Below are 24,785 nucleotides of genomic sequence, written 5' to 3' on the forward strand. Positions count from 1 at the left end.
TTTTATTAGAATTTACCCAATCATCATCATTCCATAAATTACAAAATACCTCTCATATATATAGACAACAAAATGCGGTGTTGTTGAAATAAAACCCTCTTCAAAGTATGTTACCCCTATCAAATAACAGACACATTCTTCTCTATGAATGAAAACTCATATCGCTCACCTTCTTTTTTACTCACCATGAGACAGAGACAGATATAGAAAGAAAGTAAACATCCCCACGTTTTGTTATCAAAATTTCCGTTGACATTGACTTTGTCAAAGATAGGCTGTATCGGCTAGATAGGTCTTATCTATAGCTTGTTTATAAGCTTCAACCGCTTCTGGCTGCTCTGACGAATGTTTTTTTCCATCACAACCATATTTTTACAACCAGGCGATGACACGATGAAAACAATGGCCATACCGAAAAAGTGTCGGACTGATATTGTTTCGGCGAAATGCTATCATAGCTTCATATAGCTCTCAGCTCATCGTAAAACGTGTGTAGTAGAACTGTTTGTTTGCTTGTTTCAAGGTCAGTTTACTGCGAGGGGGAAGCAAACTGATTGTGAAAATCAATTATCGCTCGTCACGAATCTTATTCTGACAGTTTTGTATACCCCTTTTATACCCCCTTTGTCATATATAATTGGAGCTTATAACTATTACAACTATACCTGTACTTTTTAGTAGCTGAGGCTGACTTGTATGAAAACAGTGAAAATAATATTACATTTTAGTTGCACTTCACCCTTTCTCTCACTTCCCCCGATCGCCCGACTTCGAAGTGAGAGGGTAATGTTCTATATGAATTATCTCGCAGATCTCGACATCAGTTGGAAAGTGTTATGTAAAATTATATGATAGCCCAGTCATTTTAGTCATTTTTAAGCCCAATCTGCGGAAAAATTCCTACTGGGCTGAATTTTGGTATACAGCTTAATGACGGCTTTGTTATGAAGATGTGAAAAATCGACATTGATATCGTGTCCGCGTTAAGAGTTATAGAGGTCAAAAGGTCACAAAAACTGGTTTTTCACGATTTTCAGCAAAACGGTAAGTCTTATCAAAAAATTTTCAATGCAAGAATAGTAGACCAGATTATTATATATAAAAAGTGTCATGACACTTTTTGTCCTAAGACCCACCGTTTCTTAGGTATAACGATTCAAAAAGTTGAAGTTTAGTTGTAATCGTCATAATCCTTTTCCTGAAAAAAAACTCCTAACTGAAAAGTTCCTGAAATTTCATTATTTTTTTAGCTTGAATTTCGTTCCTCAACTGTTAAGAATATGGGGAAACCAAAAAAAAAATGGAAATTTTCGCCATTTTTCCGATTGGGGCCCTTCTCCCGAAACCATTTCCCTGGGAATTTTTGTTTAGAATATGTCTGAAAATATACAGGGTGTGCAATAGAGAATGGACAACCCTAAAACAGCTTATAGCTACACTTATGATTGTTCTAAAAACAGATAGAAAAAAGTTCTATCGCAACCAGTTCATAAAATATGGACTTTTTTTCGTTCAGTGTATTTTAAATTTTATCATCTTATGTTTTCGTTCACTACAACCACGAATGAATGAATTTTATTTATTTCTTTTTTTTATAATTTTCTACAATAATTGGATGAGTACATAAGCACTTTAATAATTTCATAGCTATTGCACATTTTCGTAAAAAAAAAATTTGAAATCTGTTTTTTGATGCAAAATGTAAAAAAAGTATTTTATGAAAAATTTTAACCACCTGTGGTATAAAATAAATCTATAGAAACCTAGGTGGCCAACTTTCTTAAAAATATTCTGGTATAAGGAGAATATTTTTAAGAAAGATGGCCACCTAGGTTTCTATAGATTTATTTTATACCACAGGTGGTTAAAATTTTTCATAAAATACTTTTTTTACATTTTGCATCAAAAAACAGATTTCAAATTTTTTTTTTACGAAAATGTGCAATAGCTATGAAATTATTAAAGTGCTTATGTACTCATCCAATTATTGTAGAAAATTATAAAAAAAAGAAATAAATAAAATTCATTCATTCGTGGTTGTAGTGAACGAAAACATAAGATGATAAAATTTAAAATACACTGAACGAAAAAAAGTCCATATTTTATGAACTGGTTGCGATAGAACTTTTTTCTATCTGTTTTTAGAACAATCATAAGTGTAGCTATAAGCTGTTTTAGGGTTGTCCATTCTCTATTGCACACCCTGTATATTTTCAGACATATTCTAAACAAAAATTCCCAGGGAAATGGTTTCGGGAGAAGGGCCCCAATCGGAAAAATGGCGAAAATTTCCATTTTTTTTTTGGTTTCCCCATATTCTTAACAGTTGAGGAACGAAATTCAAGCTAAAAAAATAATGAAATTTCAGGAACTTTTCAGTTAGGAGTTTTTTTTTCAGGAAAAGGATTATGACGATTACAACTAAACTTCAACTTTTTGAATCGTTATACCTAAGAAACGGTGGGTCTTAGGACAAAAAGTGTCATGACACTTTTTATATATAATAATCTGGTCTACTATTCTTGCATTGAAAATTTTTTGATAAGACTTACCGTTTTGCTGAAAATCGTGAAAAACCAGTTTTTGTGACCTTTTGACCTCTATAACTCTTAACGCGGACACGATATCAATGTCGATTTTTCACATCTTCATAACAAAGCCGTCATTAAGCTGTATACCAAAATTCAGCCCAGTAGGAATTTTTCCGCAGATAAAACCTAAAATTACTGGACTATGAGACTTTTGTTGAACACGTATAAAACGTCATGTGGAAGTTGGATTTTTTACAAGTGGGGAGACCTTGAAGTTTTTTTCATGGCTGTTACTTAACCTATGTTTTTCTCTCATTTTTTATTATTATTGTTTTTCAATTTTCCCTATAATTTCACTCGTAAGATGTTGATTAGATAACAATGGCGATGTAGTAAAAAAAAAAAAATGATGCATTGTTTTTTTGTAATTATGAAAGTACATCGCACTTTGTTTGAATGTTTTAAATGCTATTGTAAGGTGACATAGGCGGATCCAGGGGGGGGGGGGGGGGGCACGGGGGCACGTGCCCCCCCAGAACTTAAAGTTCATACTTAAAGGAAATCAAACTATAAGAGTTTTAAAAATATATGAATAATAACAGAAAGAACTTGAGTGAAATTCTTGTCTATTTCTGGCTGAAAATGCGAATTTTGTTGATTGTTTCATCCCTTTCCCATGAAAAGCTCCACCTCACAAATAAATAAACGATTTTTCGATTTAAAAAAAAGTGAATTTTCAAAGTGATTTTGGTGAAAAATTTTGATATGGACATCGGATGACATTGAATGATATAAAAAAAATAATTGTATATGCAACTCTATTTTTTCATACAGAGGGGTTAAAAAATGTGCACTTTTTTCGTTGTTTTTTTTCAACATTAGTGTTTTTAAAATAGCGGAACACGTCACAAAATTGCATAAACTATACATTATAGAACTGCTATATATGTAGAACAAACTTGCATTTCAGAAGATTTCCCAAGTTTGCACCCCGAAAATAAAGACCCCTTGAAAAAAAACTCCTCAAAAGCGACCCTTACTTATAGATTTTTATAAATATTATTTTATTGAGAAAATTTCTCCAGGGATACCTCTAAAAATATGTAAAAATAATAGTGTTCCAAATTTCAAAAGAATCGGTGCAGTAGTTTTGAAGTTATGAGGAGCACCGGCGTTGAAAACATTAGTTGTGGGGATAACGATTTAAAGTTTTGAACTCTGGACTAAAAGACTAAAACGTTCCTAAGGGTAGTATTAAAATACTTATAACTTGATCAATTTGGCTCCAAGAGACCTACGATTTGAACACAATATTCTTGAGGTATAAAACAATTTAACCCCTTGTAGCCCCATGTGACATTTCTGTAACAAACCGAAAAAGATTGCATAAAAGCTCTACAAACTATTTTTTTTTTTCTTTTGAAGCTTCTAATATTATAATCTTTAAGTATTGCTTTATCGAAATAGTACTTCAAATTTCTAATAAATAGCACCAATAGTTTTTAATTGACAGTTAATGTTGAAAGTTGGGCTTTTTTTGAAAATAAGCAAATTTGTAAAAAAACTACGAAATTCAGAAAAAAAATAGTTTTTGTTAGTAAACCCCACGGGGTTTTATTTGGATTTTAGGAAAGTGCCTAAAAATTAATATTAGATAGTTTTTTGCTTGAATTTTTGCATTTTTATATAAAAATAAATTATTTAAACTTTTTTTTTACTCCCAAAATATCGAAATAACTAAGTAAATAATGACTTTATTGAATTTTTAAAAAATACGTGTTTTATTAAAGATAAAGGCCAATCGATTGACTTATTAATTTTTAAATTTACGACCTTGGGTTACAAAAGGTTAATGCAAATAAAAAAAAACAAAACTGGGTTTCCCGGCAAAAAAGTATGATTCAGTTTTTTTTGTTATTCTTAGGAACTTTAATATTTATTAGAATGAAGTCTTTAGTATTTGACTAAAAACTACTAGGTCATTAACTAATGGTAGGTATAATTATGTCCATAATATTGCAAAATTTTATACAAAATCAATTAAAAAACGTAAACATTATTTTTTCAAAATTTCATCTTTAAAACTTAATTTCTCAAAAACTATTTGGTGAAACAACTTAAGTCAAAAAATTAAATAAAGAATTGTACGTGCATTTTCTGATTTTTTATATTTTTTTTCTTCCGGCTAATCCAGGAGTAAGAGGGTTAGCACTTAAGTGGCTTTTACTGTAACAAGAAAATGAAAATTTTTCCTTCCGAATAACTTTTTGGTCATTTGGTACCTATTTGATGTGGGAAATGTGCCTAAATATTTTTGGCCAGGTTTTAGACCACTGTGGGTCGTTAAAATTTTCTGCTTGTTAGTCAGTCGCATGGTACTTCACTTTATTTCTAACTGTTATTGCTGTTTTTTTTGCCAATCCGTCCCTTGTGCCCCCCCCCCCCCAGAAAAAAATCCTGGATCCGCCCCTGTAAGGTGATGTGGACCAGTGTAATTAGTGGTTGGATTTTATTTTATTATATATGAATATCTTAGATCATGGTTCAAGGATTTTCTATATGACTTTGTATTGAAAATAAATTGAAAAAGAATATAATATTATGTCTAGTCGGAAGGAATTTTTGTTAAGAAACAATAACTAAAGTTAGGTAAGTCAAGTTGTTTGATGCTTGAAAATATGTTTTGATTTTAAGTTACGAGTTTGTAGTGCATACCCGTGTAAAAATGAAATTCCGCCGCACCACCACCGCACCGGTTTTTTGACAGCCACGTCGCCGCACAGTGATGCAATTGGTCGTTTTTGGCGTCAAAATTCATTTGCACGGCCATTTCTGGACGAAAAGTTATGAAATTTGATACACTGAATGATAATAGTATGGAGAAAGAATGGGCGTTAAAATAGAATTTTCATTTTCAAATCAGTATATAAGCTAGAAATTGGGCTAAATTCATAACAAAAAGGTGTCAGATCTTAGATTTAGGATTCATAGATTCATATTCTTTAAAAAAAAATCAAAAATTTTAAAAACATAGTCCAAAAAATGCCAAATTAGTAAAACACATTTTAAGACCTTTTATTACGCTATTTCATGGATTGTTTTTTTAAATTAGCACAATTTTAAGATCTCTTCTATTTATGTTTCATAAGAAAATTGAAAATATTGCGGTTATATGGTTGCCAACTATGTTTTTAAGTAAATATTAGAAAACATGATATAATGAAAAGTTTCAATGTCCATAAAAACTGAGAATTTATTTTTTCTGTGAACAAAAATATACTTTTCTAATAGATTTTAATGTTCTAAATTCAAATCTGAAGTCAAAAAAAATCTATGACGTCACGTTTCGTAGATACAAATTAATTTTGAACTAGTTATATCTCAAAAACGTGACGTCGTAGATTTTTTTCAACTTCAGAAAAAATATCTTCCAAAACCGGTTTTGAAAAATGCAAAATTATAGCCAGACTTTTAACTAGACGAACTGTAAAATTTTTATCTGTAAAATGCACTTAAAAAAATGTCCACCAAATCCATTGATTGAGGCATTAAAAAAAAGATCTTTTTAGGCTCTATTAATACGTGTACATGAAACTTAAAAGCTTCTTTGAGGTCAAGTTGCAGATTTATTTGAAATTCAATTTTTTTTTCTATTTTCATTATTGGGAAGCAGATATCTGCGTACATAAAACTCGAAAAAGAATCTAATTATGGAGTGAAATCAACCGAAAATTTTGTAAAATACGGAATTGCAAAAATTCATCTTTAATACATTAAATACATTAAATGTCATGGCACTGATATCCTTGGTATTGACAATAGGATTATATAAAATAAAAAAAAAAGGATTTTAAAGAAAACGTCTACTTTAAACTCATATTTATATTAATTACTTTATTAACCAGCGCAAATTATGCATTTTTGAACAGGGGCCAAAACTTCTATTTTCCTGATAAAGCCAGTTCGGTCGCTAGCTTGCTCCCTCCAGATATCAATGCCATTTAGTTGAGGTTATTCTTCACTTGAGCTTGCAAACTAAGATGAGTTCTTCTTCTGCCAAGTTGGGCTATGTGAAGTTGGCACCCCCAAATGCTAATTTTTTTTTTTTCAAACCTGCCTGGTTCGATTGCCCAAGGTTATCCCAGGATAGCCCAAAGTTATTTTGGGTCCACCCTTAGTTCTAAAATTATAATTTTATTATTATATATTATAATATTATAATTTATTTTATAAAAATTGTTGGTTTTGCACTGTGGTTTTGTTTGCCCAAGGTTAGCCCAGGAAAGCCCAGTTTTTATTTTCGCTTTCCTACCCTTAGTTTAAAAATTATAGATGCATAATTTTTTATTTACCTCACAAAAAAAAATAGTACGCATACGCCACAGTGACCCTTTTAATTTATAATTTAGAAAAAGTAAATCTACTGGTTCCATTGCGCCTTAAATGGAAATATTCAAACATTTTTCAAAGGTAACAACAAATATAAAATGGTGAATTCTTTTTCAGTACACGAATTGTATCTACTTTTTAGACCTTTCTCAACTTATCATCAAATTACATCACTTTTTTTCGTTAGCCCACCCTAAGTTTCGTTTTAACAATAAGTGTTACTAAAACATACATATCTTAATCTATTTTGTGTTAAACGTTATAGTCTATGAAGTGTGTTAAAAATATACATATTTCAAAAAAACTTATATTTTAGAAACTAGGTACAAAAATTTGACCAAATAAATAAATTTTTTTTTGAACGACTACTTTCACGAAAAAATAAAAAAATGTTTTCATATAGAGAACCACATTATCTACTAGATTTTTACAGACAACTCTTCGATAGGACCCACAATTAAAAAGTAATAGTCAAAAATCCGTTATTTTTGACATTTGACATTTTAAAATCATGATATCTAAGCGAGTGGTCGTGGAAAAAAAAGTATCGATATATTTTTTTTAGGGATTTACAATACCTACAAATCCTTCGCATACTTTATTTTGATATCTTCCCCTGTTTAAAAGTTATATACATATGAAAAACCTGCATTTTCGACATTTAAACTTCAATAACATTTTATTCACCAGTTGACAGTTAACTTTAATAGATTTTTTAACTGCCTCAATTGATTCCCTATCGAACAGTGAAAACTATATGTTTCTATGTCTTCTAGTTTTTGAGAAAATTGAAAAATTATTTTATCAGATTTTTTCTTTTTCAAAATATTTTTTGTTTTTATTTGTTTTTATTTTTCAATTTTCTCATAAACTAGAAGACATAGAAACATATAGTTTTCACTGTTCGATAAGGAATCAATTGAGGTAGTTTTCTGTGTGATTAATTTTTTTTTTACTAAAATTCACAGTCTGGACAAAAATAGTATAAAATGAGTTTTAAAAAATTTGTTTTCACCTATTTTTAACTTTGAAATCGATTATTTCAAAAACTATTGGTTATATAATATTGATTTAAAAATTAGAATCAAATGTACAATTTTGCCTTTCGGAAATTGTATCATTTATTACTGTAAGTGTTGCCGTTGTTTTTTAATAATTTTTTTTTTATTTTGATAATGTTTTTTTTAGAAAAATGCCCCTCCCACCTAAACGGGGAGAGATAGACCCACTCCCAAAGAAAAAAATGTTTGTATTGAGCTCCTCTACAAAAACCTGTTATCAAATCCTGGCGCCCAAGTAGAAACCTCATTTTTGTAACACTATGTAATTACTGACATAATAATTCTACATATTTTTGTCTTTCTCTACGTCATCTCACAGATTCTCTATCAAAATCTTGACATTGAAATTTAGACAAATATTTTTAGATTAAAAATTTTTCTAGAACCATATTCTTAAAAAAACAATTGTTAATAACTCGTGCTTCAGCGTCACCATGTCGAGAAGTCAAAAATATTTAAACAACAAAAAAAAAAATCTAAAAAAAAACCTACAATATTTTTTTTTTATACCAAATTGTTTATGCGTGTGCGATAAGAAAAATGTGCGTAAACCATTCCATAATTTGCGCAATTTCAGGGTCACTGTTATATAGCAGATTTTTGTATTTGTATAGGTGTTTTCTCGCGTTTAACTGTTCGCCTGTTTGTTCATCATCATTTCATCACCCTCTCTTCCTGAGTCAATTTGTTTTGTTTATATTTTCAATGCCATTGCTAAAGCTTTATAAAGCTGATTAGAACAAACTGATAAACAAAAAAGTATAATTATATTTTTTAACAAATACAACGATAAGCTGAATAACAACAACAACAAATACTTAGAACGAAAACGATGATGATGATGATAATGATGTTGATGATGAGGAAGTGCTAAAAAAATCTAGCGCACACGACAACAACACAAAATTTTATATATAAAACGAAAATAAGTTTTTTTCGCATTTTGTTGTTTTTATTCAACTTTTTTTTGCGTTAAGTTGAAGTTCAATGTGAAGGAGAAAGAGTGAAAAAGCGCGTAAAGAATAGAATGTAAACGAAACACACCCGGCATTTGCTAGCGATTCTCTACAACAACAACTGTTGTTTAAATTATAATTTTTTTTTTATTTCTGTTTTTAGGGGATGGTATGAGTGCGCGCGTGTTAACTTCCGCACCCCACCCCACAATCGTTTTCATACATAGAAATATCGCCCCCCTTTTTTATAGTATTGGGATAGGCAACGTCATAGTAAAAGTAACTCGCATTTTCATATCACAGTTGAGTTGGAGGGGTAAAACTTTTAAATCAATTTATTTCACAGGTTCATCTAATTTGCATTTGGCCTTTTTTGTCTTTGGTTGTTAAATGTCCTTTTAGGGAGAAAAAAGGGGTGGTAGGAGTGTAACAGGGAGAATCTATAGAGACAGAGAGGATCCATTATGTAAAACAAGGGCGTTTTGCAATGTTCTCAAGTACAATTAGCAGGAATTATTTAAAATATCTCTCTCTACCTACTCTCTGTAGGACTGAGGGAAGGAAGTAGTTATTCAATTATTGTGTTAATAGGAATTTTACATCGTCGTCGTAGTGATATTAAAACAAATGATACAGGAGGGAAGTTTAATCATGGGAGGACCTTTTAAGTAAATACTTGGAAATGTTGAAAGGGCTTTAGTAAATATGTATGTATTTTATTTACATACATAGGTAAACAATTTTTGTATAATTACTTAGAAGACTTGTATTTAACGGTTCGAAAAGATTATTTCCGTAATTCTTGGAAAAATTCTCAACATTTTCATTTGGAGTAGAGAAGCTCACTTTTGTCAATATTAATTGGGAATTTGAAATTGAATCAAACAAGTGACGTAGATAACTAGCGTACAATTAAGACGCTTCCAACGAAATCTCATTTGTCAAATTATGATAAGTAGTTTAGAAGTTATGAAAGAACATATGAACATACAACCCCTAAGACGGGCTAAAAGTAGCTTAAAATGTTTATGTTGAACCGAAAATGAACATTTTCCTTGTAAAAACTTAAAAACTTTGTTTTGTAATTGGAAAAATATTGCACTTTTTGAAAAACTTTAACTTTTCATTTGCAATCAAAGGGTATTCCCATAGTATCGGGTGTGACACAATTACATCATTTCTTGTTCCTGGTTGGTGTACCACTAAGTTATTAATATATTTTTCAAATCACACTTTTTTAACCTGTCTTTCAACGTCACTGACTCTTAGATGCAACGGGTGTGACGTTAGAAAATCGATTCAGTCTGCTTCGGTGATTCTTAGAAGCCATATATTGTAGATTTTTGAATGAAAAGTCGTGGATATCGTATCTAATATGAAAGGAAATTTTATAACGTTTCCAGTAAATATATGTATTTGAAAATAATCTATAAAAAAAAAAACATTAAAAAATGTTACGGGTGTGACATAATTTTGTAACGGGTGTGACATTGTAGGAAAATACGTATTATACAATATACAATCAAAAGAAAAAATCAGTAACTTCATATTTAAAATATTTAACCACGATTTACAAAATAAATAATTTTTTTAGGGTCAGAATCTGTATTAGAATATGTAATTGACTCGAGATTTTTTTGGGGAAAAATATTTAAATGTTAGATAAAAATGCACGTTAACCAGAAGAACAGTTTATAGGTTTTTTAAAATAGTAATTGCTTTGAAAACTATTAGAGTGTTAATTTTACTCATCTTATAATCAAATATTTCCATATTTTTTTATTTTTAGATTGTAGTATATTATACAATAATATACTAATATTAAATTTTATTAAAATAAAAAGGATAAGAAGTAAAATAACATCATTAAATTTCTTATACGTTTGCTTTCATTTTTTGTCGTTTAGTGGTCAACTTGCGTGGAATTAGCCCAAAGTCATTGGTTTGTTGAAAAATCAACACAAAACCAAAATTTTGTAAAAAAAAAAAACAAAAAACGATAAGAATTAAAATATTAAGAAATAATATACTTTCAACTTGACCTTGATTAATAAGAATTTTTAATTTATTTTGCTCTTTCTTAATTACACAGATTGATGAAATAGATTTTTTAAATTGCATCAGTTGCATACAAAAATATACACATGGCATTTTTGTTTTATTTTTTTTTAATTTTTTTTTTATAAATTGAAACCAAAAATGAGCGCGCAAACAACGATATAGCGGATTTTGACTTTAATTTTTTAAAAAGCATTTATATTTTAATTTGAGAAGCGTGTCGTTATGATCTCTGGCAAATGAAATCGAAAAAAAATATGTAACGCTTTGTATGAGGTCCTGTTCTTTAATGAAGTCACACATGACACATTTCATTCCCTTAAATCCTGATACATTTTTAATGCTTTTAATTTTTTGAAGTCGCTTTTTCTACGAGGTTTTGTTTTTTCATTAAGTCACACTTTTTATGCCATGAAGTCCTCATACATTTTGAGGTCTTGTTCCTCATGAAGTCACATTTTTTAATCCACGAAGTCCTCATACATTATGAAGTCGTTAAATTTCTTGAAGTCGCATTTTTTATGAGGTCTTATTCTTTTATGAAGTCACACTTTTTATTTCATAAGATCCTAATACATTATGAAGGCGTTTAATTTCTTGAAGTCGCATTTTGTATGAGGTCTTGTTCCTCATGAAGTCACATTTTTTAATCCACGAAGTCCTCATACATTATGAAGTCGTTAAATTTCTTGAAGTCGCATTTTTTATGAGGTCTTATTCTTTTATGAAGTCACACTTTTTATTTCATAAAGTCCTCATACATTATGAAGGCGTTTAATTTCTTGAAGTCGCATTTTGTATGAGGTCTTGTTCCTCATGAAGTCACATTTTTTAATCCACGAAGTCCTTATACATTATGAAGTCGTTAAATTTCTTGAAGTCGCATTTTTTATGAGGTCTTATTCTTTTATGAAGTCACACTTTTTAATTCATAAAGCCCTCATACATTATGAAAGCGTTAAATTTCTTGAAGTCGCATTTTTTATGAGGTCTTATTCTTTTATGAAGTCACACTTTTTAATTCATAAAGCCCTCATACATTATGAAAGCGTTTAATTTATTGAAGTCGCATTTTGTATGAGGTCTTATGCTTTAATGAAGTCAGACTTTTTACTACATAAAGTCCTCATTCATTATGAAGTCGTTTAAATTGTTGAAGTCGCATTTTGTATGAGGTCTTATTCTTTTATGAAGTCACACTTTTTATTTCATAAGATCCTCATACATTATGAAGGCGTTTAATTTCTTGAAGTCGCATTTTGTATGAGGTCTTGTTCTTTTATGAAGTCACATTTTTTAATCCACGAAGTCATCATACATTGTGAAGGCGTTAAATTTCTCGAAGTCGCATTTTGTATGAGGTCTTATTCTTTTATGAAGTCACACTTTTTATTTCATAAAGTCCTCATACATTATGAAGGCGTTTAATTTCTTGAAGTCGCATTTTGTATGAGGTCTTGTTCCTCATGAAGTCACATTTTTTAATCCACGAAGTCCTTATACATTATGAAGTCGTTAAATTTCTTGAAGTCGCATTTTTTATGAGGTCTTATTCTTTTATGAAGTCACACTTTTTAATTCATAAAGCCCTCATACATTATGAAAGCGTTTAATTTATTGAAGTCGCATTTTGTATGAGGTCTTATTCTTTAATGAAGTCAGACTTTTTACTACATAAGGTCCTCATTCATTATGAAGTCGTTTAAATTGTTGAAGTCGCATTTTGTATGAGGTCTTATTCTTTTATGAAGTCACACTTTTTATTTCATAAGATCCTCATACATTATGAAGGCGTTTAATTTCTTGAAGTCGCATTTTGTATGAGGTCTTGTTCTTTTATGAAGTCACATTTTTTAATCCACGAAGTCATCATACATTGTGAAGGCGTTAAATTTCTCGAAGTCGCATTTTGTATGAGGTCTTATTCTTTTATGAAGTCACACTTTTTATTTCATAAAGTCCTCATACATTATGAAAGCGTTTAATTTATTGAAGTCGCATTTTGTATGAGGTCTTATTCTTTAATGAAGTCAGACTTTTTACTACATAAAGTCCTCATTCATTATGAAGTCGTTTAAATTGTTGAAGTCGCATTTTGTATGAGGTCTTATTCTTTTATGAAGTCACACTTTTTATTTCATAAGATCCTCATACATTATGAAGGCGTTTAATTTCTTGAAGTCGCATTTTGTATGAGGTCTTGTTCTTTTATGAAGTCACATTTTTTAATCCACGAAGTCATCATACATTGTGAAGGCGTTAAATTTCTCGAAGTCGCATTTTGTATGAGGTCTTATTCTTTTATGAAGTCACACTTTTTATTTCATAAAGTCCTCATACATTATGAAGGCGTTTAATTTCTTGAAGTCGCATTTTGTATGAGGTCTTGTTTTTTTCATAAAGTCACACTTTTTATTTCATAAAGTCCTCATTCATTATGAAGTCGTTTAATTTCTTGAAGTTGCATTTTGTATGAGGTCTTATTCTTTTATGAAGTCACTCTTTTATTTTATAAAGTCCTCATACATTATGAATGCGTTTAATTTCTTGAAGTCGCATTTTGTATAAGGTCTTGTTCTTTAATGAAGTCACACTTTTTATTCCACATTTTGAAGGTGTTAAATTTCTTGAAGTCGCATTTTGTATGAGGTCTTATTCTTTAATAAAGTCAGACTTTTTAATCCATGAAGTCCTCATTCATTATGAAGTCGTTTAAATTCTTGAAGTCGCATTTTGTATGAGGTCATTTCTTTTATAAAGTCGCACTTTTTATTTCATAAAGTCCTCATACATTATGAAGGCGTTAAGTTTTTTGAAGTCGCATTTTGTATGAGGTCTTATTCTTTAATGAAGTCAGACTTTTTAATCCATGAAGACCTCATTCATTTTGAAGGCGTTTCATTTCTTGAAGTCGCATTTTGTATGAGGTCTTATTCTTTAATGAAGTCAGACTTTTTAATTCATGAAGTCCTCATTCATTATGAAGTCGTTTAAATTCTTGAAGTCGCATTTTGTATGAGGTCATTTCTTTTATGAAGTCGCACTTTTTATTTCATAAAGTCCTCATACATTATGAAGGCGTTAAGTTTTTTGAAGTCGCATTTTGTATGAGGTCTTATTCTTTAATGAAGTCAGACTTTTTAATCCATGAAGACCTCATTCATTTTGAAGGCGTTTCATTTCTTGAAGTCGCATTTTGTATGAGGTCTTATTCTTTAATGAAGTCAGACTTTTTAATTCATGAAGTCCTCATTCATTATGAAGTCGTTTAAATTCTTGAAGTCGCATTTTGTATGAGGTCATTTCTTTTATGAAGTCGCACTTTTTATTTCATAAAGTCCTCATACATTATGAAGGCGTTAAATTTCTTGAAGTCGCATTTTGTATGAGGTCTTATTCTTAAATGAAGTCAGACTTTTTAATCCATGAAGTCCTCATTCATTATGAAGTCGTTTAAATTCTTGAAGTCGCATTTTGTATGAGGTCATTTCTTTTATGAAGTCGCACTTTTTATTTCATAAAGTCCTCATACATTATGAAGGCGTTAAATTTTTTGAAGTCGCATTTTGTATGAGGTCTTATTCTTTAATAAATCAGACTTTTTAATCCATGAAGTCCTCATTCATTATGAAGTCGTTTAAATTGTTGAAGTCGCATTTTGTATGAGGTCTTATTCTTTTATGAAGTCACACTTTTTATTTCATAAGATCCTCATACATTATGAAGGCGTTAAATTTCTTGAAGTCGAATTTTGTATGGGGTCTTGTTCTTTCTTGAGGTCCACAAGGTCCTACAAATGCATAACCTAACAGTAAAGTACCTTCCATGTTAATATCTTTTTTATTATAAAGAAACATAAAAATTATCTGCTGGAAAACCCCAATTTGTATGTTTTCTTCTTTTAATAAACAATAACTCATAATATTTGAAGGTTGTTTTGAATTCAATCAAGTAAAAAAATTACCCTCAATTTAGCCTTGTTTTTTGTTGTTGTTCTATCAAAAGAATTCCTTAATACTTATTTTTATCATGAAAGTCCCCTTTTTTATCTAAGCAACAACAACAACAAAAAAAAAACAAACAAACAATAAATTAGGTCAACTGTTGCTAACTCTTGCGACTTATACCTTCTACCCGTCATATATATATTCTGAGTACTAATGAATTTAATGTCCCGCCTAGTGATGGGCAAATACCCGGTATATACCATTTGTGGGTTTATACCCTGGGTATATACCAGGTATTTACCAAAACGAGGGTAAAAACGGGTATTTACTTATAATCGCTACAAATTCGATTGTTTGTCATCACGGCCCTGTTTCAGAGCTACTACATCAACTACATCAGCTACATCAGCAACCTCAAAAGCCAATAGTTGAGTCCGATTGAAATTCGGGAAATATTTCTTATATGGTTTAAATAGTGTAAATATTCAAAAAATGCTTCGTGAAGTCCAACAGGCCTCCGCAATTAATGTTTAAAGTCATTGATGTAGCTGATGTAAACAGTGTATTAAGCTCTGAAATAGGCTCCTTATATTATATAAAAATGACAGGGGCACACTTGTTCGGTCTTCTTGATTGAGGTTATTTTGTTGTGTTAAATTTTGGAGGAAAAAACAATTAATTTTTTTGTTCACCCACGTTTATTAGTGTTTGTTTTTCAAAAACGGATGTATAGTTTTAAATGATATTTTCAGAGTTATGACGTTATGAGCAAGAAAAAAGTAATTTAAGCAAAATCCGCTTAAATTGAAACGGCTTGAAAACGGCCCTATTTATAAAAAAGTTTTATTTAATTAAAGACACTAGCGGAAAAAATTAACGGATTAAAAGAAAAATTTCCAAAATTTTAAACAAGATAAAGCTCAAAGTTTCTAGTTTTGAGAAATCATAATGATTTTTTTTCAAGCTACATGTTCGGCTCAATCCTATTAAATCCAAAAAAAAGAAAATTGGAAATTTTTTCTTTCCAGCTTAACCCCAATATGGATCGGATAACTTGTTTATCCAGCTTAAATTTTCTTTTTTAAAGTTTGATTTCGACGCTGAGATATCGATTTTAGAACGGGAAAGGATCTTTTTGGCTTTAGATCAATAAATCAGCATCCGCTGATTGCACAAGAAAAGGAGTGTTTTGAAATCTTCAATAAATTTCATACAAAAATCTAGTGGGTTTTTTAAAAAAAATATTTTTTGTTTTTGCAATTTATGGAAAAATCAAGAAAAAAACGTGCTTTTGGTTGCTATCGGGATAATCAGGCGCTAACTTATATCAAATGGTTAGATCAAAAAGCGTACAGCGGTTGTGTGTAGTTTTATTAATAAGTTTGAACAAAGCGTTGTTTTTAAAAGTATATATTTTACTATGTATTTTACTTTTTATTCTTATCATTATTCTTATCATTATTGAAGGTATTCGACTTACATAAATTGTATGTTATATAAGCCTCCATGATTTTTTTTCCATTTAATTGATTTGGAATGTAGAAATAGAAAGAAAGGTAGGCCTAAAAACTCCTGGTACAAGCAAATGCAAAACCACCAGCATTCAGTTGGCCTTAGAAATGGAACAATACAAAACCGGGAGGCTTGCCGCCGATTTCTGAGGTCAACCCGGCGAACCCCACAGGCGGATCACTAGTGTGAAGCAGTTACGTGGGATAGTTATGATCCCCTCGACATCGAGATCATAACAGCGCCGAGAAAAAGGAAGAAGAAGAATTGATTTGGAATGTTTCAATGTTTTTAAGCTTCCGTTTGTTACAATAAGTTGAAGGCTAAAATTGATTTGGGGTGTTTCGACCCACTCACGCCCCTCCCCTGACAACCAAAATATTGTGTTGACGTCTGAACTACATATGTGTACAAAGTTTCAGCTTCATACGATAATCGGAAGTCGGTCAAAATTAACTTCTTCGATTTTATTACATTGCTAGTTAGTTTGTTTGTTACAAGTGAAGCTAATAAAAGCTTATTAAAAATACAAGTATTGATTGAAAACGTTCTAAAGGGCATGTAATGGAATTTATGTAAAAAATATTTCTTGACATCACTCCTCCCCCTAGTGGGATTTTTCATTTTCGTCTGTAAATCGTAAATACCCTCATTTTGGGTATATACCCGCCGTTTGGGTATTTACCCGGTATAAACCCGGTAAATACCCATTTATAAATACCCACCCGATTGGTATATACCCGAGGCACATCACTAGTCCCGCCACAAAAACGTTAGCAACAACAAAAATAGTTTTACCCACAAAAGAATTGTATTTTAATAGTAACACGAGTTTGTTATTCTTCCCTATACACAACATTATCCCACACACATCAGCTATATAATTATAATGAATCGTATTAAAGGAGATGGGGCGTTTTTGGGCCATGAGCGTACATTAATGAGACTAGTCTCAAAATGAAGCTGAAGGTTAGTATATTCAATCTTTGAATTTTTTTTTCAAATCGTAAGTCAGGGTCTTGAGATACAGGGCTCCAAAGTTCGTTCTGATAACCCTTACTTATCCCTTTTATATGCAAATATCATGAGAACTACAAGTGGTATATTGATGTTTTTGATGTCAAATGAAAGGTTGTTTTAATGCCTTTTAAACAATATAAAATACATATTACAGAAAACAAAGAAATGGCGAACAAATAAAGAAAAGTAAAATGTTATTTAAAAAAATCGATTTTTGTTCAAAATATTTATTTATTTTCAATTTAAATATGCTTGCAATCAACACGCAGGTATAGTTATAAAACTGTTTGAATTTTTTAGAATGCGGATTAGAAGCTTGTTTATTTGACCAAATTATGTTAGATTACAAAATACATACTAAAGAAGATTTTCGATAAATCCACTCTTGTCCCAGTTTTAGTTTAAAATATATTTCTTGGAGCTTTTTGAAACTATAATAAACTGATAAGTTTATAACAGTTTTATAACTAAACATGCGTACGTGTCGATCGCAAGCATATTTAATTTGAAAATAAATGCCATTAATTTCGAACATGAATCGATTTTTTTTCTTCGTTTTGTGTAATATATATTTTATATTGTTTAAAAGATTAGTCTTTAACTACATAGTACTTAAAAACCTTTCATTTGACATCAATATTTCTCTTGTAGCTCTCATGATATTTGCATGTAAAAGGGACAAGTAAGGGTTATTAGAACGAACTTTGGAGCCTTGCATCTCAAGACCCTGACTTACGATTTGAAAAAAAAATCATAGATTGAATATACTAACCTCCAGCTTCAGTTTGAGACTAGTCTCATTAATGTACGCTCATGGCCCAGGTCCCATATAATTTTGCCCCATCTCCTTTCCAGAACTTCACCATTTATGCTTATACTGACGACAATACCAAGTGTCACGAAGAAGTTGCCTGTCCTTTTATTTTTTTGCTATGTTCTAAATGAACCAGGAGCGTAACATAAGGAGAGTTCAATGTAAGGGGGCTTAAATTCTTCCCCTTTCGTGCCATGACTAACAAAATTCAATGAAAAGCTTTGAAGAAAAATAAAAAATTGAAGTTTTCGAAAAAGTAAGACCCCCGTTTTCCAAACTTGTGTTTTCCAGTTTTTAACCCCCCCGCTGATATTTTTATAGCTACGACCTTGTTAACATAGACTTATGTTTATCTTCCTTGATGACTGTCCAGGGATTGTGTGACCCTTTTTTTGTTGCCGTTGTGATGTTTATATCGCGTTAAGCCGATTATCAGCATTTAACGCAAATGTACACATATAGTTTATAAATAGGAATGAATTTCACATGAATCCAAAAGTTCCTGACCTAGATTCAGCATAGTATAATGATGAGTCCAAGGTATGAACATAAATACATTTAGATATGCCTGACACAAACAAAGAATATTCAAGGTTGAAAAAAATATGGAATTTTATTTCCCAAGCTTTTGAAGTTTGCGTTTGAGATAGGTGAAGAAAATATACCCTGATAAAACCTACAAAATGTGGTCTTGATCATATTTCTATTTCTTAGAATTATAAATAATATTTGAGAGATGTTGATGATGTAGCAAATTTGGATTAAGAAGGAATAGAAGGATTTAGCTTCTGGTGGACATATCTATCTGGGTTAAACAGTTTTTACATTGTACTGATATTACAAACGCTTATACTCATAGTACAAACGCTTATATTTCGAACTAAAACAACGTTGGAATTGCCATCAATGCTGGCACAAGTGATTTTTATAAAACACAGCATAGTAAATTCACTACTTTTGTTCAAAAAAAAGATATTTTGTAGGGTTTTTATCATTCGAAAAGGGTTGCCATATTTGAAGTTTACATTTCTTTTATTATTTTATTATTATTTTTTGTACTTTTTAGGTTTTTGTTTGACGTTTCAAAAAATTTTCTTATTTGATCAAACTACAAAAAATTTGACAAAATTATTTTTCCTAATAGTGTTGCCATTTTGAAAGTGGCAACACTAATTTTTCATTTTCAATATCAACTTATCTATTGACACCAATTTTAATCTTTAATCGAATGTGCTAGGTAACTCAACGGTCACTGCTTGGACTATGAGACACCGTATCACTTCACAATGCATGAGCCAGAGTTGCCATATGTTAAGAAATATGAAAATTAAAGTTAGGAAAAAGGTACAATTTCATCTTCAATTGGAATCAAAAATTTGTATGAATATCTTTAGTAGTTGAGCTCAACAAAACTTGCTAGGGTTGCCATCTCATATTTATGTTTTATGTATCATTGATTAAAAAGGGTTTTTTTTTGCTCTCATAGACATAATTAGACATTAAACGCATAAATGTAAGTAATACTATTTGTTTATGAAAAATGAAATCGTAGGGTTGCTGCATGTTGTTTAAAAAAAAAATGCGACAAGAAATTTAAATGTGGTATATGAGGTTTTTAGCTGACCTCGAAACAAGGGAAAATTAGGTAAATTGAGAATGCGACTTTATGACTGCTTTTAGCTAAAGTAGAAAATATGTTTCCCTTGTTTATTTTAAGATCAATAGTCAAAAAAAAAAAAAAATATTCAAACTCAAACAAAATTTTTAATGAATGGGAGGCGGCAACTCTATTATGTTATGCTTAACTGGATGCCCTTACTATGTGAGGTGTGCGGAATCTTAAACTGTTATTATTCTTTTTGACGTGATGAACACTCAAACGGTTTGGCTTTCGCACCAGAGATTCGGGGTTCGAATCTTAGGACAGCACAATACACTTTTCACTCTTATTTTATTTATTTTTGAAGTTATACTTCTTATGGGAGGGTGGGTATGAAAATTTACTTTTTGACAAGAATGTCAAAGGGATTATGACGCGATCACCCTGTGTAGCAGGGCTGTCGTTTCACCTTTAGAGTAGGCAGTACTTTAGTATTTAAAAATGCAGTACACCGCAGTACGGCAAACATAAAACACACAACACGTTGCAAGTTACATGTTTCATGTGGCAAGTTGCGTGTGGCAAGTTGTATGTGGCAAGTTGCGTGTGGTAAGTTGCATGTGGTAATTTCCATGTCAGCTCAGCTTACAGCTCAGCTCAAATTTGAGCTAGCTCACTTTTGAGCTAGGTACCATAGCTCAGCTCAATTGAGCTGAGCTGAAAGTGAGCTAAGCTGAAAGTGAGCGCCCCCAACTTCCAACGCCTATATCGCGGAATTTTGAAGAAAATGAAAAAAATTTTTTGATGCCAAAAGGTAGCGGGGACTCTAACCTACATTTGGGTACAACTTTCATCCCTTTAGGTCTACGCGTTCTCAAACCGGGAGAACTTAAAAGTAAAAAAAAAAGTAGGCACGATTCTGAAAAAATAGGCATGATGTGGCGGTTTAACATGGAAGGCGATTTTTTAAAAATCTGATAATGTGCAAAGCGTAGGCCCATGACACAAGCTATCATTTGGCATCATTCCCAAAAATTGCTCTCAAGCGGTTTAGCTTCTAGGAGCGTTCAAAGATTCGGGGATTTTTCGAAAAAAAATTTTACCCCAACTTTCAAAGGCGATTTTCTCGGAATTTTGAAAAAAATCGAAAAACCGGATTATACCACTATCGGGTAGGTGAGGATATAAGCTTTCATATTGCACCACTTCCCTGTCTCTAGATCAAAGCGTTCGAACGCCTATATCGCGGAATTTTGAAGAAAATGAAAACAATTTTTTGATGCCAAAAGGTAGCGGGGACTCTAACCTACATTTGGGTACAGCTCCCATCCCTGTAGGTCCACGCGTTCTCAAACCGGGTGAACTTAAAAGTAAAAAAAATATAGGCACGATTCTGGAAAAAAAGGCATGATGTGGTGGTTTAACATGGAAGGCGATTTTTTAAAAATCTGACAATGTGCAAAGCGGAGGCCCATGACACAAGCTATCATTTGGCATCACTCCCAAAAATTGCTCTCAAGCGGTTTAGCTTCCAGGAGCGTTCAAAGATTCGGGGATTTTTCGAAAAAAAAATGTACCCCAACTTTCAAACGATTTTCTCGGAATTTTGAAAAAAAGTCGAAAAACCGGATTGTACCGGAATTTTTTTTTATGATAAAAAAATAAATATTTTAGTAAAAAAATAGAAATATATTTACTATTAAAAAACCAAGAAAAAAAATCACGAAAAATTATCTGTTTTATTTATAAAAATATCCATGTGTTAAAATAATTCCATTAATAACTAGAACTAGAACCAAACATCTTAAGCTATGGTGTTTTATAAAAGTTTAAAATATCTTCATATTTCATTATACTTTCCAAATAAAAATCAATGTATCCTCTCACCCATCACAGCTCAGCTCAGCTCACTTTACCTTAGTTCACCCAACAGCTCAGCTCAGCTCACCGACAGCTCAGCTCACCCAACAGCTCAGCTCACCCAACAGCTCAGCTCAACCATCAGCTCAGCTCACTTTCAGCTTAGCTCAAATGAGCTGAGCTATGGTACATAGCTCAAAAGTGATCTAGCTCAAAATTTGAGCTGAGCTGCGAGCTGAGCATGGAAGCAAGGAGGATGAAAGAATTAATTTATTGTTCACTTCATAAAAATGTAAAAAAACGAAGTGTGGATTAATTAATTTAATAATAGAAATTAAAAATATCAAATGAAATTCATTTACATATACTGAATGAGAAGTATAACTTCAGTCGCGTGTACATGTGTACACACACTATTTTTTTTGTTACAAATAACATGTTTTCTTATGACGTTATCACGTAAGATTATCGTCCGTTAACCGACAATATTTTTCTTTTAGTGTAAAGATTTTCTCTATATGGCGCCCAGTGACTAGTGTCCACACACTCCACCAAAGATACTGCTTATTATTATTTAAAATGACGCATTTATTTCGCCAAAAGCAATTCATCGCTGGAAAAAACGCATTTCTGTTTTCTGTTCTCTACTCAAAATGGCGCCCAACACAAGTGCTTTATTATCCCGACATTAGGTTTGGGTTAACGCCAAAAATGTTCTAAGAACATTCTTCTTAATTCCTTAAATCGTCGTCCAATTTCTAAATACAAACCCACAAAAGGTTACCTATATGCCAATAAAGCAGGAGTTTATAGCTGCATAACTCCAGGTTCTGAAAACAAATCTGCAAAACTCCATAGTCATCTCCAGAAAATTGAGAAAAAGTCCAATAACTTCCAAATAATAAAACAATTTTTTTTTTTATTTTTTAAAACAAAAATTGTTTTTCTTTATTTATGATAATTTTCTTTTGTTTCTTATTTCTTTTTCTTTTTTTTTTTCTTATTTCTTTTTTATATTATAATATAATGTATATGCATATTTTAATCCACTCATCAACATTTGTGTTTTTTTTTTTTTTATTTAATTCATTCATTTTTTTTAGTTTTATGTTCATTGTAATTGTTCAAATTGTTCATTTATTTTGTTTTTTGCATTTTTAAGTAAATATTTTTTTTTATTTAAAATTATGGACAAAATACATACAATTTTTATTTTTTTGTATTTACTTTGTTTTTTTCTTTTATTTTTTTTTTGTAATATAAGTGTTATCATTAATTTGTCTTTTTATTATTATTATTAACTATACAATCATCTCAAATTTAAAATTTGATTCTGTTTTTTTTTTTTATTTTAATTTTCTTTTTTAAAATTTAGATTAATCTTATTCTGATGGGGTTGGTTTTCTTCTGTGGCTTCACTGAGTGAGCTTTATTTTTTAATTTAATTTAATTTAATTTTTTTTTACAGTGAATAATTTTGATATAATTAATGTTTTATCATGTAAATACAAATACACTTAATTTTAACATTAAGAAATTATTTGTTTTTTTTTTTTTATTTTTTACTTTCATACAGACATTCAAACTACACTAACCAACTACGAGGATTCTAACAGAATCGGAGTTATTATTTTTTTTTGTGTTTCCAATTTTATTTTGTTTAATAAATCTGAAAAAAAAAAAAAAAATAAAAAATCTGTGGAAAAAAAGAACGAAAAATCAACCAACGAAAAGGAGAAACTCTGAAAAAATAAAAGCGGATCGCATGCGAAGAAGAAATAAAGCAAAGAGGATGCAGAACCAAAGTGAAATCAAACAAAACTAAAAAAAAAATTAAATAAAAACAAAAAAATTTTTTTTTCAATAAAAATGAAATATTTCTTTTTTTTATTTTCTCTTTATATAATAATAATAATTATAGTATAATTATAATAATAATAATAATGATAATATATTGTATGATTTTTTTTTTATATTTATAGTTTTTTTTTTTTGTTTTATTTTCAATAACAATAGTAAATTCTAGAATACACAAGAGAATAAGAAAACAGTTTTTTTTGTTTGTGTTTTTTTTGTTTATATATACAGAATATAATAAATTTAATAATAATAATGTTTATGATTTAAAAAAAAAAATTCTTAATTTTTTATTTTTTAAATATATCTTCACGTTCACAATAAAATTAGAAAACAACTTCATTTCTCGTTCATACTTATTACAAATAAGAAATTTTAAAAAACAATTTTTAATTTTTTAAATAATAAAAAAATCTCTCATGTTTTTTTTTTTTATTTTGTATTTTTTTTTTGGGAGGGGGTATTGTGTTTTTTTGTTATAATTTTTCATTCACACTTAAGATGACAATGAAAAAAGGAAAAATAAAATTTAACAAAGAATTTATATTTAAAAAAAAGAGATCTCTAAAAAATAATAATTTTTTTTTTTTTATTTAAATTTAACTTTAAGCAATAAAATTTAAATTTGTGTGTTTGTTTATAAATTATATCAATCTTTTAAGACATTTATGTAGTTTTTTTTTTTATTTTATTTTTTGTTTTAATTAAAATGAAGTAGTTTGCATATTTATTTACAGCTTAAGGACTAATTTAAAATTTAAATTATTTTTTTTTATATTTTTCTTTCATTTGTTTATGATGCTTAGCTTAGAGCTCTTTTTCTTTGTAATTTCAAATAAATCCACCCATTTTTTATTTTAACCGTTTTGTCCGATGTCATTTCTTAAATGATTATCTCGCAGAGATGTGATTTGTTTTTTAAAGGATTTTATTTTTTTTAATTTTAAATTAAATAATACATTTATTTTGTGTTCTGTCAAAATCTCACTTAAATTTTAAGGACATTTTTTTTTTAATTTCGGTTTTTTATTATAGTTTGTTTTAAATACAATTTGTACAACATTCAATGTTATGTCACCTTCTTCATCCTTTTCTACGATTATCCCCAAAATTTATATTTTTTTTTTTTTTGTATTTTTATTTGTTTTTTTTTTTTTTAATGAAAATAAATAATTTTCGCTGT

General features: G+C 30.1%; 1 long non-coding RNA gene across 1 annotated transcript; it reads left to right on the plus strand.

Annotated features, from left to right (window-relative positions):
* Positions 1 to 311: 311 nt before the first annotated feature.
* Positions 312 to 23,416, plus strand: LOC129919538 (uncharacterized). The gene is made up of 3 exons (XR_008773088.1): positions 312 to 523; positions 23,121 to 23,167; positions 23,322 to 23,416. It is a non-coding gene; the product is annotated as an uncharacterized LOC129919538 (long non-coding RNA).
* Positions 23,417 to 24,785: the final 1,369 nt, after the last annotated feature.

This window comes from Episyrphus balteatus, chromosome 4 (assembly GCF_945859705.1).
Source record: "Episyrphus balteatus chromosome 4, idEpiBalt1.1, whole genome shotgun sequence".
Classification (NCBI taxonomy): domain Eukaryota; kingdom Metazoa; phylum Arthropoda; class Insecta; order Diptera; family Syrphidae; genus Episyrphus; species Episyrphus balteatus.